The sequence below is a fragment of the Bombina bombina genome, chromosome 10, assembly GCF_027579735.1.
Source record: "Bombina bombina isolate aBomBom1 chromosome 10, aBomBom1.pri, whole genome shotgun sequence".
Lineage (NCBI taxonomy): Eukaryota > Metazoa > Chordata > Amphibia > Anura > Bombinatoridae > Bombina > Bombina bombina.
Window position 1 is genome coordinate 124,010,376 of NC_069508.1, and position 14,133 is coordinate 124,024,508.

The 14,133-nt window shown below is 38.1% G+C and overlaps 1 long non-coding RNA gene across 1 annotated transcript in view; it reads left to right on the plus strand.

Annotated features, from left to right (window-relative positions):
- Window positions 1–1,355: 1,355 nt before the first annotated feature.
- The window catches only part of LOC128641276 (uncharacterized), a 158,023-nt gene continuing 145,245 nt past the window's right edge, over window positions 1,356–14,133 (plus strand). The window contains exon 1 of the long non-coding RNA XR_008399463.1: window positions 1,356–1,539. This is a non-coding gene — a long non-coding RNA (uncharacterized LOC128641276). The remainder of the gene's footprint in view (window positions 1,540–14,133) is intronic.

Sequence of the window (14,133 nt, forward strand, 5' to 3'; positions counted from 1 at the left end):
AATGTGACATTCAAATTCGAAATAGTATTTCTAGTCTACAACTGTGTTTAATAAATGTAATATTCGAATTTGAATGCTACATTCGAATTTGAATGTCACATTCAAATTTGAAATAGTATTTCTAGTCTACAACTGTGTTTAATAAATGTAATATTCAAATTTGAATGCTACATTCGAATTTGAATGTCACATTCAAATTTGAAATAGTATTTCTAGTCTAATACTGTGTTTTAATTTAAATGTGATATTCAATTCGAATGTGACATTCGAATTCGAAATAGTATTTCTAGTCTAATACTGTGTTTTATAAATGTAATATTTGAATTTGAATGTGATATTCGATTCGAATGTGACATTCGAAATAGTGTTTCTAGTCTACAATTGTGTTTTATAAATGTAATTTTCGAATTAGAATGTAATATTCGAATGTAATATTCGAATTCAAATGTGACATTCGAAAACTGTAAATAACATTCGAAAATCGAATTTTTAAGAATATTCGTTCTTATCAACATTCTATTATGTAAATCGAATTTCTACAATAACATTCGTTCTAACATTCGAATTCGGATATAAACACATTCGCCCATCCTTAATAATGAGTATAATTAAAATATAAATCTCAGGCAAGTTAGCCATCATAAATTATAGTAATTTAGACTTTCTAGGGTTAAGTGCACATTAGAGATAAAAGGACAGGAAACCCATTTTTTCATGATTCAGATAGGGCATACAATTGTAAACAATTTTTTACTTTACTTGCCAATTTTCCTTCATTCTTATGATATCCTTTATTGAAAGAGCAGCAATGCACTACTGGGAATTAGCTGAACACACCAGTAAGTTAATGAAAGGATGCATAAATGTGCAGCCACCAATCAGCAGCTTGCTCCCAGCTCCTTATCCAACCTAGGTATGCTTTTCAATAACAGATACTACGAGAACAGAGCAAATTAGATTATATAAGTAAATTGGAAATTTGTTTAAAATTGTATGTTCTATCTTAATCGTGAAAGACAATGTTTGGGTTTCATGTCCCTTTAAATTTAGCACTAGGGTGTTAGCAAGGTAAATAGTTGCATAAATTAAACCTTGCTAGCCTGTTGTTATACTAACATGTCATTCCATACCATGTTGAGTACGGCAAAAGGGGGAAACAAGTTTAAAAAATTTGTCAAGCAATAGTAGAGGTTCAAGAAGTTTTCCTTAAGACTGGAATAAATGTCCAAAGCAGTATAATCACTCCTGCTTCTGCCAAAATAGGAGGGTTAATGTTCTTATAAGAGCAGCTGCTGATCATTTCAAGTTCAGGAGAATGTTTGTCGGTTGAACACGCTATCATGCCTGCATTTAAATTCTTGGCAGGGGAGGCTAAAGGTATTGGGCTTGTCTGAGTCTCCTAGGCAAATGCAATTGCGGACCCACCATCCAGGGAGTGACATGACACCAATGCCCTCCCTAGTCGATAGGTCTGGAGGATCCCCTTTGCGCATCTCAAGGGAAAAAGCCAGAATCAGAGGAGAGTCAGCTGACAATATGGTGGGTGAAGAAATATTTGCTGCTTGCTTCATTGATAATGCCACCAAAATAGTTGCTTCCCTTAAAGCAATCTGGAACTGTTGCAGATAGTCTTCTAGCATGTTTTAATAGGTTCAGTTGAGCAATCTTGGGTCTCTTCCATTTCAACCACTTGCTTACCACGTTTGCCGGGGGGGGGGGGGGGGGGTTAATGCTTTCTAAATGTGGCCACTGTGGTCTTCGACAGTCTAGATTGATAAGGCTGGGTGAGCTGAAATATATTTATATCTGTTGATTCTGGAGAGTGTCCTTTATCTGGATCAGCATAAAAGCTGTTTAGATAATAAGATAAGGAACTGATCCATCGGCGGATGACCAGATTATGCAGCCATCAAGTTTGCTGCTGGCCATAACAGCTGTCTGGACAACCCCCCCCCGTTAAATGAACATTTTAATACCTTTCTCTCTACCCCCCCAACTTCTTGTTTACATAGCTTTTCCATAACCAGTACTTAGGTTTTGATATATTATATATAGATGGGGAGATTGAAAACAACTATTTCAAAACACAAAATAAATGTAAAAGAGCTCTTTGTAAAGAATTTAATACACACCAGCATCTTAAATGAATAACTGGGAATGCATTAAATAGGAGAAACGTTTACAGTACACTGTGCTTTTAACATAAATAATTGGCAGCATTTCTAATTAACATAAAATAAAAGCATTCAATTCAAAATAAATAAATTTGTAAGCATGCTGTGTATGCAAATGTAATAAATTCAACATTATTTAGGGTAAAATTACGAGTGAAGTGGCTGGTTAATGCACCCGCGAGCTTGCGGTTTCAGTTTACGCTAATTGCAATTAACCAGAGATCAGACCTCTGATAAATATAAAAAGTTTCCCCAATTTCCCCCAAAATAAAGAGGACAGTCCTTTAAAATAATAATATGAGCATCTTTTTAAAAAACAAAACAAAATGCACAAAGCAGGTATAATATGTTAAGTGAGGGGATGTGGGGTGTTTTTTTTTTTTTTTTTTTTTTTTTTTTTTTTTTTTTTAAAAACAGCACCTAAAATAATGCCTTTACATGGAGGTTAATTAAAATGCCTTTACATGGAGGTTAATTAAAATGCCTTTACATGGAGGTTAATGGGGGACTGTGTTTTCACTATAAATATAAATGTTATGTGTTAATATGTGTACATAAACATAAAAACACATACATATATGGCATCAGAACGAGGCTCCCATAGGAGCCTATGGAAGCGTGCTCTTGCGATTAAATTGTAATACCAGTGCACATTATCATGCTCTGGAATTACAAAGTTGAGTACTAATATCGCTTAGATGCATGTTATCTGGCCCTTTATCGGCATGAAAACAAGGCTCCCATTGAAGCCTATGGAAGCGCACTCTTGCGAGTGCTTGGCTTCCGCGGAATGCGAGCGCACATTTATGTGCACTGGTATTACTGAATGGAGTGCAAATATTGCACTCGCGTTAGTGAGATATTGCGCTATACTCATAATCTAGCCCTTAAAGGGAAATTAAACCCCCAAATTTTCTTTTATGATTCAGATAGAACATACAATTTTAAACAACTTTTCAATTTAATTCTATTATCAAATTTTCTTAATTATCTTGTTATCCATTGCTGAAGGGACAGCATTGCACTACTGACAAGGAGCTGAAAATATCTATTTAGCCAATCACAAGAGACAAATGTGTGCAGGCACCAATTAGCAGCAGCTCCCACTAGTGTATGATATGTGCTTATTAATTTTTTAACAAGGGATACTAAGAGAACGAAGCACATTTGAAAATAAAAGTGAATTTAAAAGTGTCTTAAAATTACATGCTCTTTCTAATTAATGTAAGTTTAATTTTGACTTTCCTATACCTTTAACCCTTTGAGTGCTAATGACGGCTCTGAGCCGTCACAGAGTTTCTCACTCTGGTGCTAATGGCGGCTCAGAGCCGTCATGAGCACTCTCCCACCTTGAGGGAGATCTGGGGGCTCCTAACCAGTCCTACCCCGGCGATCATGCCTGTAGAGTGACAGGCATCACCGGGGCTTCACGTGATGCATGGTGACGTCACGCACAATGACGTGATGACGTCACCGCGCAACTTTATTTATACTTAACAATGTATGTATAGGAGGAGGGGGCATGCTGCTTATAAGTCTGTATCTCAGGCATCTAAGCAGCTACAGACGCCCAAGACCCACTGTTAGAAAGGTAATCGCCTAACCTTTCCAACAGTGTAAAGCTTTATGGTCTGTAAAAAAAAACAAAAGTTAAAAAAAAAGTTAAAAAATAAAAAAAAAACTTAGAAAATATTAGCACCCAGGTGGGAAAGTGCTTAGCACTCAAAGGGTTAATAAGTAAAAATACTGTGTATACTATTTAACATCCGCACACACATTTCCAATTACAATCTATGAAACATAACGTCATTTTAAAATATGATGCATTTCAAGAGCCTAGTTATTTGTAATGATGTTGGGCAGATAGATTTTTTTTTAAAATACAACTTATTTTCAATATGTTAATCTAATTGATTCATATTACTTTCAGATACCAATTGGATAGCAAAAAAGTTGCATATTTTGTTTTATATTGTATATCTCTCAGGAGATGTAAAGAAAATGGATATTTTTATAGATATTTCTAACATAGAAAGATGCATTATGTTTTCCAATTCAGTGTCTCTGAACAAGCTTCATATCATGTCATTAGTGTTTTTTTCTTTTGAAACTATAATTGAAGTAAAAAGGACTATTTTGCTTTTTACTGCAATTTTACCTCAGTCGAATTGCCATTAGCTATTGAAACTGTGATATGGTAACATCACAGATTTTATAGGTGCAAGGTAACTCAATGAACAGAAACTTTGTCAGTTCATTCAATACGAAAATAGGATAGTAAATCATTAAAGGGACACTGTACCCAAATTTTTTCTTTTGTAATTCAGATAGATCAGCAATTTTAAGCAACTTTCTAATTTACTCCTATTATCAATTTTTCTTCGTTCTCTTGCTATCATTATTTGAAAAATAAGGCATCTAAGCTTCTTTTTGGTTTCAGTACTCTGGACAGCACTTTTTTATTGGTGGATGGATTTATCCACCAATCAGCAAGGACAACCCAGGTTGTTCACCAAAAATGGGCCGGTATCTAAACTTACATTCTTACATTTCAAATAAAGATACCAAGAGAATGAAGAAAATTTGATAATAGGAGTAAATTAGAAAGTTGCTTAAAATTTCATGCTCAATCTGAATCACGAAAGAAAATTTTTGGGTACAGTGTCCCTTTAAAGGGACAGTGTACTGTAATATTTTTCACCTTCAAGGGACATGAAATCCATTTTTTTTCTTTCTTTCATGATTCAGATAGACCATACCATTTTGAACAACTTTCTAAATTACTTCTATTATCTAATTTGTTTTGCTCTCTTGATATTCTTAGTTGAAAAGTATACCTAGGTATTCTCTAGAGCAGCAATACACTACTTGCTTGCTGCTGATTGGTATCTGCACATATATACATGCAGAAAGAGAAGCACATATGTCTGCTGTCATTGGTTCACCTGATGTGTTTAGCTAGCTACCATGTGCATTACTTCCCCTTCGGCAAAGGATACCAAGAGAATGAAGAACATTTGATAGAAGTAAAAGGAAAAGTTGTTTCAAATGTTATGCTTTATCTAAATCATGAAATAAAATGTTTGAGTTTCATGTCCCTTTTGTGTGTATCGCAAATTGTTCCTTTAGGTTAATTTGCTCACTGAAGCCATTATCTCAATATACCCATTGAGATTAACTGTAAGAACAAGTTTATTAAGGGGGTAGCATTAAACATGGCGGCTGGACCTGATTTTCTCCCCGCAGAGTATTATAAGATTCTAATATATCATATTGTGAAACCATTGCATATTCTATTCAATGAGTATTATATTAAAGGAACTCCTATGTCTAAGAATTTCACTAACTCCCTGATTTCATTAATTTTTAAAAAAGATAAGGACCCGGAAAAACTCAGCTCATATCGTCCAATATCATTGTTAAATGTAGACTATAAGCTGTTAGCAAGTATTGTAGCAAATAAATTGAAACCTATTGTAAATGAGATAATTCATAAAGATCAAACAGGGTTTATAGCAGGGAGAATGTCATTCACTAATTTTCGGAAAATATTTCTAACATTAGATTGTTATTGGAATAAACTTAAGGAGAATCCAGATCAGGAGATTAATAGAGCAGTTTTGGCCGTAGATGCAGAAAAAGCTTTTGACTATGTGCATAGAGATCATTTGTTTGAATCATTAATACAGTTTGGTCTTAAAGGTGCATTCTTTACTTGGTCTCAGGTTCCCTTAATCTAGTTAGAGGGACAAGACAAGGCTGCCCAATCTCGCCGTTGCTCTTCAATTTAGTTATTGAATCTCTAGCTGTTACATTAAGGGAAGAGATGCCTGGGATCATGTTAGGAGATAAGGAGCTGCATCTGGCTTTATATGCAGATTATTTGCTGATATTTATTAGTAGCCTAATGAAGAATATTGGGAAGTTAGTTAATATCTTTAAACATTTTAGTTCCTTTTCAGGTTATAAAATGAATATGGAAAAGTCGGAAATCTTGTGGATTAATAAGAATCAGGATTCCCCAGATAACCTGCCCTTTAAGATAAATAAGAACTATATTAAATATTTGGGAATTAATATTGGTACATGTCCAGAAAAATGGTATGATCTTAATTATAAGCCACTCTTTACCCAGATACAAAGAGATTTGAAGAGTTGGGAATGTCTCCCCTTGTCGCTATATGGTAAAATTAATGTTATAAAAATAATAGTTTTCCCGAAGATATTGTACTTTATGCAAAATGTACCATTGTTCCTTAAAAATTTACATTTAAAACTACTTAATAAGACTATTCTAGGATTTTTATGGGGCACAAAGAAAGCAAAAATAGCATTATATAGATTTTCTCAAAGAAAAGAGTTTATAGGTCTAAACCTGCTAAAGATATAACTGGGTATGTTTGGCAAAACTTATTCCAGATTTATTAACAGAATGTAAGCACTTTGTAGTACATGTGTTTGAATCTAGTATTCTGAAGGGGATCGAAATAAAAGCACTCATTCATGGGGGGCGGAGCTAACTGCCTAGCAAAGCAGACGTGTTTGTCTTTAGCTCCCTGCTTACAAGAGATAAAACAGTGTTTTGTATACTAATTAGAAGCCAAGTTTGACTTGCTATAGCTAAATATCAGTTACCCAAAGGAGGAAACTCATTTTTACAGAGCTCCTGAATTTTTTGGACTAACTTGGTGCAGCACGCAGGGCCGCAGCAAGCGACATACAAGCGGCACCGGGTGAACATCAGTCCCAAGACACATTGCAGATCCAGCAGAGCTCCGGAAGGTCGGGGATCCGCTCCGGAGCTTGGGGGACAAAGTTTGAAGTCTCAAGCCCTCCTCACTCACCACCTACGTCTAGATATCGGAGGAACACTCTCTGTAAGTGACGCCGTAGCCATACGGCCAGTGACCCGCTATCCACCATCCGCCGCCTCAGCTCAACCCGACAAGAAGAGTTTGCCAGCAGGGGTTACTGCAGCACCTTACACCTACCTGCATCAGCACTTGTGGAACTCGGATCCGGAGGACTGTAAAAGAGTAGTGGCGCGAAAGGTCGCCAACTTTTTTCTGGGCCTGCACCTGTGACTAAAACACCCGGTCATTGGTAGACCTCAGAGCTGCCTACACACTTTCCAACAGAGAACTCCAAGAGGCCGGTAAGATAATAGGGCAGTTCCTATCATTAGCTTTTACCCTTTGGCCACATGTGACTCTTGTGAGACTCTGATACGCAGATTGGGGCTATACTGCTGCACTTCAGACATTTAACTCAGACTCGTCTTACACGCAGTAAACTAAACCCCAGTAATAACATCTCCACTTCTTAGAGGCCTTGAGAACTGCAAGCATTATCTACAATACCGACCCTGTTATTATAGGAGGACAGTGTAGCCTCTATATAGACAAATTTTCCAATTAAACATCATCTCTGTATATTAAAGGCTTGCCTAATTGTTTTTTTCTGGACCATATAGTGAGCAGGCGTCTCCCCTAAACAAACTGCAGACCCTGCTGTGAGGCATATTGAAACCTGAAATACTTGGGCCTATTACAGAACCTTGCTGCCTGGCCATCCTCTGCTCACTTAGCCAGCTACCAGGCCAAATTAGACCACATACAGGGCCTTGCCCACGCACAGATAGAGCCCTTTGACTAGCCGCTTAGTCCATTCTTACCCCTTCTCATCTGCTTACTACAGGTGGGACACCCTTAAATGGGACAGTGCTTTAGGTCAATAATTGGATTGGTATTTACCGTATATGCAGCTGCATAAGCTGGCACTTTAATTTACACCACTACTAATACGGAATTTGATAACTTACTTTACTAGAGGTAATTTCCTAACAATACCCCTAGGGAACGGAGCTAATAAAGAGTACAGCACAGGTCCTGCAGCAGAGAGCCTTATAATAACTGTCTCAGTGTGCCCTAGGACAATAATTGGATTGGTATTTACAGTGTATACAGCCAAACTAGCTGGAACTTGAATGTAAACCATAACTCCAATGAAATTTGCTGACTTACCTTTATAGTGGAGCTTCCTGACAGTATCCCTAAAGGGCGAAACTAATAGGGAGTACAATAAAGATATTAAAGTAGAGAGCCTTATGATTATTGCTTGGCATGTTATTCTCCTTTAAGGATGCTCACTACAGCAATATGAGAGGGTAAAACCCTGACGGGCCGGCAGCTGGGGAAATGCCAGGGAGCCTTCTGGCCCGATAGCTATGTGATAGTATCAAGTTAAACTCAACTTCCAATACTACATCGTCTTGACCAATACAGTGTGCTCATCAGGACATCAGCTTCAAATCTATTCTAGCAGAATCTGTGGTGCAGTGAACTGCTGTTTTTTCCCTAATATGCCACAGGGATCTAGGAGGAAAACTACAAATCAAGCTGCTTACAAGAAGTCGCTAGCAGACCACTTTAAGCCCAAATCCCATCTACAGCGAACACCTGCTATTGAAAACAATAAGGCCAGCCCTCGCTCTGATAGTGACTCGCTAGACCTAGATTCACTAAGCACTTCTGATTCACCACCTACCATGGCTTCAGAAATTGTGGACACACTCACCCAGAGGATCAATAATTTGCAAGATTCACTAACCAAAACTATCAAAAGTTTGATTGCCGATCTTAAGAAAGATATTGGGGCCATAGGAGAAAGAGTAGATACTCTTGAACAGAAGCAAGAGGACCTCATAGTGGAACAAGTTCACTTATCTAACCATTCTCAAATAATGGTAGACATGCTGGACACTGTGGCCTAGATTTGGAGTTTTGTCGGTAACGACCCGAAAAACTAACGCCGGCTTTTTTCTGGCCGCACCATAAAAATAACTCTGGTATCGAGAGTCCACATAAAGGCTGCGTTAGGCTCCAAAAAAGGAGCGTAGAGCATTTTTAACGCAGCTTCAACTCTCGATACCAGAGTTGCTTACGGACGCGGCCAGCCTCAAAAACGTGCTCGTGCACGATTCCCCCATAGGAAACAATGGGGCTGTTTGAGCTGAAAAAAACTCAAACACCTGCAAAAAAGCCGCGTTCAGCTCCTAACGCAGCCCCATTGTCTGCTATGCGGTAACCCTTCCTACGTCTGCACTTAACACTCTAACATGTACCCCGAGTCTAAACACCCCTAACCTTACACTTATTAACCCCTAATCTGCCGCCCCCGCTATCGCTGACCCCTGCATATTATTATTAACCCATAATCTGCCGCTCCGTAAACCGCAGCTACTTACATTATCCCTATGTACCCCTAATCTGCTGCCCCTAACACCGCCGACCCCTATATTATATTTATTAACCCCTAATCTGCCCCCCACAACGTCGCCTCCAACTGCCTACACTTATTAACCCCTAATCTGCCGACCGGACCTGAGCGCTACTATAATAAAGTTATTAACCCCTAATCCGCCTCACTAACCCTATCATAAATAGTATTAACCCCTAATCTGCCCTCCCTAACATCGCCGACACCTAACTTCAATTATTAACCCCTAATCTGCCGACCGGAGCTCACCGCTATTCTAATAAATGTATTAACCCCTAAAGCTAAGTCTAACCCTAATACTAACACCCCCCTAAGTTAAATATAATTTAAATCTAACGAAATTAATTAACTCTTATTAAATAAATTATTCCAATTTAAAGCTAAATACTTACCTGTAAAATAAATCCTAAAATAGCTACAATATAAATTATAATTATATTATAGCTATTTTAGGATTTATATTTATTTTACAGGTAACTTTGTATTTATTTTAACCAGGTACAATAGCTATTAAATAGTTAAGAACTATTTAATAGCTAAAATAGTTAAAATAATTACAAATTTACCTGTAAAAGAAATCCTAACCTAAGTTACAAATAAACCTAACACTAGACTATCAATAAATTAATTAAATAAACTACCTACAATTACCTACAATTAACCTAACACTACACTATCAATAAATTAATTAAATACAATTGCTACAAATAAATACAATTAAATAAACTAGCTAAAGTACAAAAAATAAAAAAGAACTAAGTTACAAAAAATAAAAAATATTTACAAACATAAGAAAAATATTACAACAATTTTAAACTAATTACACCTACTCTAAGCCCCCTAATAAAATAACAAAGCCCCCCAAAGTAAAAAAATGCCCTACCCTATTCTAAATTACTAACGTTCAAAGCTCTTTTACCTTACCAGCCCTGAACAGGGCCCTTTGCGGGGCATGCCCCAAGAAATTCAGCTCTTTTGCCTGTAAAAAAAACCATACAATACCCAAGACCCCCAACATTACAACCCACCACCCACATACCCCTAATCTAACCCAAACCCCCTTAAATAAACCTAACCCCTTAAATAAACCTAACACTCAATCAGATTGAGCTTGCATTCTATTGGCTGATCGGAACAGCCAATAGAATGCGAGCTCAATCTGATTGGCTGATCGGATCAGCCAATCGGATTGAACTTGATTCTGATTGGCTGATTCCATCAGCCAAACAGAATATTCCTACCTTAATTCCGATTGGCTGATAGAATCCTATCAGCCAATCGGAATTCGAGGGACGCCATTTTGGATGACGTCATTTAAAGGAACCGTCATTCGTCGTTCAGTCGTCGGCCAGGATGGATGTTCCGAGGTGGAGGTCTTCAGGATGCTGCCGCTTCGCTCCGGATGGATGCCGCTTGGATGAAGACTTCAATCGGATGGAAGACCTCTTCTGGCCCGCTTGGATGAAGACTTCAGCCGGATCATGGACCTCTTCAGCCCCCCGCTTGGGCTTGGATCAGGACATCGGAGGAGCTCTTCTGGACCGATCGGTGAACCTGGTATGGTGAAGACAAGGTAGGATGATCTTCAGGGGCTTAGTGTTAGGTTTATTTAAGGGGGGTTTGGGTTAGATTAGGGGTATGTGGGTGGTGGGTTGTAATGTTGGGGGGGTATTGTATGTTTTTTTTTACAGGCAAAAGAGCTGAATTTCTTGGGGCATGCCCCGCAAAGGGCCCTGTTCAGGGCTGGTAAGGTAAAAGAGCTTTGAACTTTAGTAATTTAGAATAGGGTAGGGCATTTTTTTTATTTTGGGGGGCTTTGTTATTTTATTAGGGGGCTTAGAGTAGGTGTAATTAGTTTAAAATTGTTGTAATATTTTTCTTATGTTTGTAAATATTTTTTTATTTTTTGTAACTTAGTTCTTTTTTATTTTTTGTACTTTAGCTAGTTTATTTAATTGTATTTATTTGTAGCAATTGTATTTAATTAATTTATTGATAGTGTAGTGTTAGGTTAATTGTAGGTAATTGTAGGTAGTTTATTTAATTAATTTATTGATAGTCTAGTGTTAGGTTTATTTGTAACTTAGGTTAGGATTTCTTTTACAGGTAAATTTGTAATTATTTTAACTATTTTAGCTATTAAATAGTTCTTAACTATTTAATAGCTATTGTACCTGGTTAAAATAAATACAAAGTTACCTGTAAAATAAATATAAATCCTAAAATAGCTATAATATAATTATAATTTATATTGTAGCTATATTAGGATTTATTTTACAGGTAAGTATTTAGCTTTAAATTGGAATAATTTATTTAATAAGAGTTAATTAATTTCGTTAGATTTAAATTATATTTAACTTAGGGGGGTGTTAGTATTAGGGTTAGACTTAGCTTTAGGGGTTAATACATTTATTAGAATAGCGGCGAGATTCGGTCGGCAGATTAGGGGTTAATAATTGAAGTTAGGTGTCGGCGATGTTAGGGAGGGCAGATTAGGGGTTAATACTATTTATTATAGGGTTAGTGAGACGGATTAGGGGTTAATAACTTTATTATAGTAGCGCTCAGGTCCGGTCGGCAGATTAGGGGTTAATAAGTGTAGGCAGGTGGAGGCGACGTTGTGGGGGGCAGATTAGGGGTTAATAAATATAATATAGGGGTCGGCGGTGTTAGGGGCAGCAGATTAGGGATACATAAGGATAACGTAGGTGGCGGCGCTTTGCGGTCGGCAGATTAGGGGTTAATAAGTGTAGGCAGGTGGAGGCGACGTTGAGGGGGGCAGATTAGGGGTTAATAAATATAATACAGGGGTCGGCAGTGTTAGGGGCAGCAGATTAGGGGTACATAAGGATAACGTAGGTGGCGGTCGGTAGATTAGGGGTTAAAAATTTTTTTTCGAGTGTCGGCGATGTGGGGGGACCTCGGTTTAGGGGTACATAGGTAGTTTATGGGTGTTAGTGTACTTTAGAGTACAGTAGTTAAGAGCTTTATAAACCGGCGTTAGCCCAGAAAGCTCTTAACTACTGACTTTTTTCCTGCGGCTGGAGTTTTGTCGTTAGATGTCTAACGCTCACTTCAGAAACTACTCTAAATACCGGAGTTAGAAAAATCCCATTGAAAAGATAGGATACGCAATTTACGTAAGGGGATCTGCGGTATGGAAAAGTTGCGGCTGGAAAGTGAGCGTTAGACCCTATTTTGAGTGACTCCAAATACCGGCGGTAGCCTAAAACCAGCGTTAGGAGCCTCTAACGCTGGTTTTCACGGCTAACGCCAAACTCTAAATCTAGGCCTATGGAAGCCAAGATGGCGGATATGGAGGACCACTCTCGCCGCAACAACTTGCGGTTTAGAGGAATACCGGAGAGCATCCCACCGACAGACCTAGAATCCTTTCTCAGTGAATTCTGTTCCTTCCTAAAGACCCCGCTTCTACCCAATGAAAGCTTACTGGACTGTGTGTACAGACTGTCGAGAGGCAAGAATGTGTCAGCTGAAAAACCTTGGGATGTTATTGCCCGTTTTCATTTCTTTATGTACAAGGAACAGATAGCCAGAGCAATGTTTTCTAATCCGACCCTTCCTGAATGGTTCCATGGCATACAGGTATTCCCTGACCTTTCACAATATGCCATTCAGAAAAGGGCCACCTTCAAAGAGGCCACTAAGAAGTTGAGACAACAGGGCATCAAATATCGATGGGGATATCCTACGAAATTACTCATCCAAAAGGAAGGGCATCTCTTTTCTGCCACAATGCCAGACAGAGTTTTCCAATACCTTTAGGAACTGGGACCCCACACAGTCAACTTCAACTAGAGAGGACCCACACACCAGCTCTACTCTTCCACCTCCAGAGAAGCCATTCAAGCCTCCAAACATAGCTAACCTTCTCAGCCCCTCTGCTACAGAAAAGGCTCCCTCTACCACAGAGACAATCTACTTCCAAGCCCACGTCTTTCAACAGTGAGATGCTGTTGCCACCTGATCCCACGTGCACAAAGGGGTTGTCCACAGATGGTCGAGATGTCCTGGACTCTGACTGATCCATATACCCAAGACGATAAGTATTAATACTTGAGGAGAGAGAAGACGGGGGGGGGGGGGGTTGTTTTTTAGTTTTCATCTTTCTACTGTCAATTTACATTGGCTATGTTCTATGTTGTAACTGTTTATTAGTGATGTTCTTTTTTTGCTCCCAACAAGAGACATTTGAAAAGTTGGACTCTTTCTGATCCTAGTTAATAATGCCTTATTATTATTATTATTATTATTATTCTTTATTTATAAAGCGCCAACAGATTCCGCAGCACTGTTCATAGGTAACAAAGATAAAAGGACAGTACAATATCAGACACCAGACAAAATTTAACAAACAAATACAGGAGGAATTGGGAGCCCTGTTCCCGTGGGAACTTACAATCTAAATCTGAATTCTCAATACCTAACTTATGTACGAGTCAAATGAGAGTAACTCTCCACTAACTGTCATGCCTAATCAACTCTCTATGTTGTCAAATATCTTGAGACAGAGCTCCGGGTCACAGTTGTGACGGGGAGGCTTGACTTCATGAAGTAGGTGATGGGGGTGCTCAACATGTAGGTCTTGTGACTATTTGCCAACTTTTTATAATAACCAGGATATGTATAACAATGTTATCTTCACATATGCTATATCTGT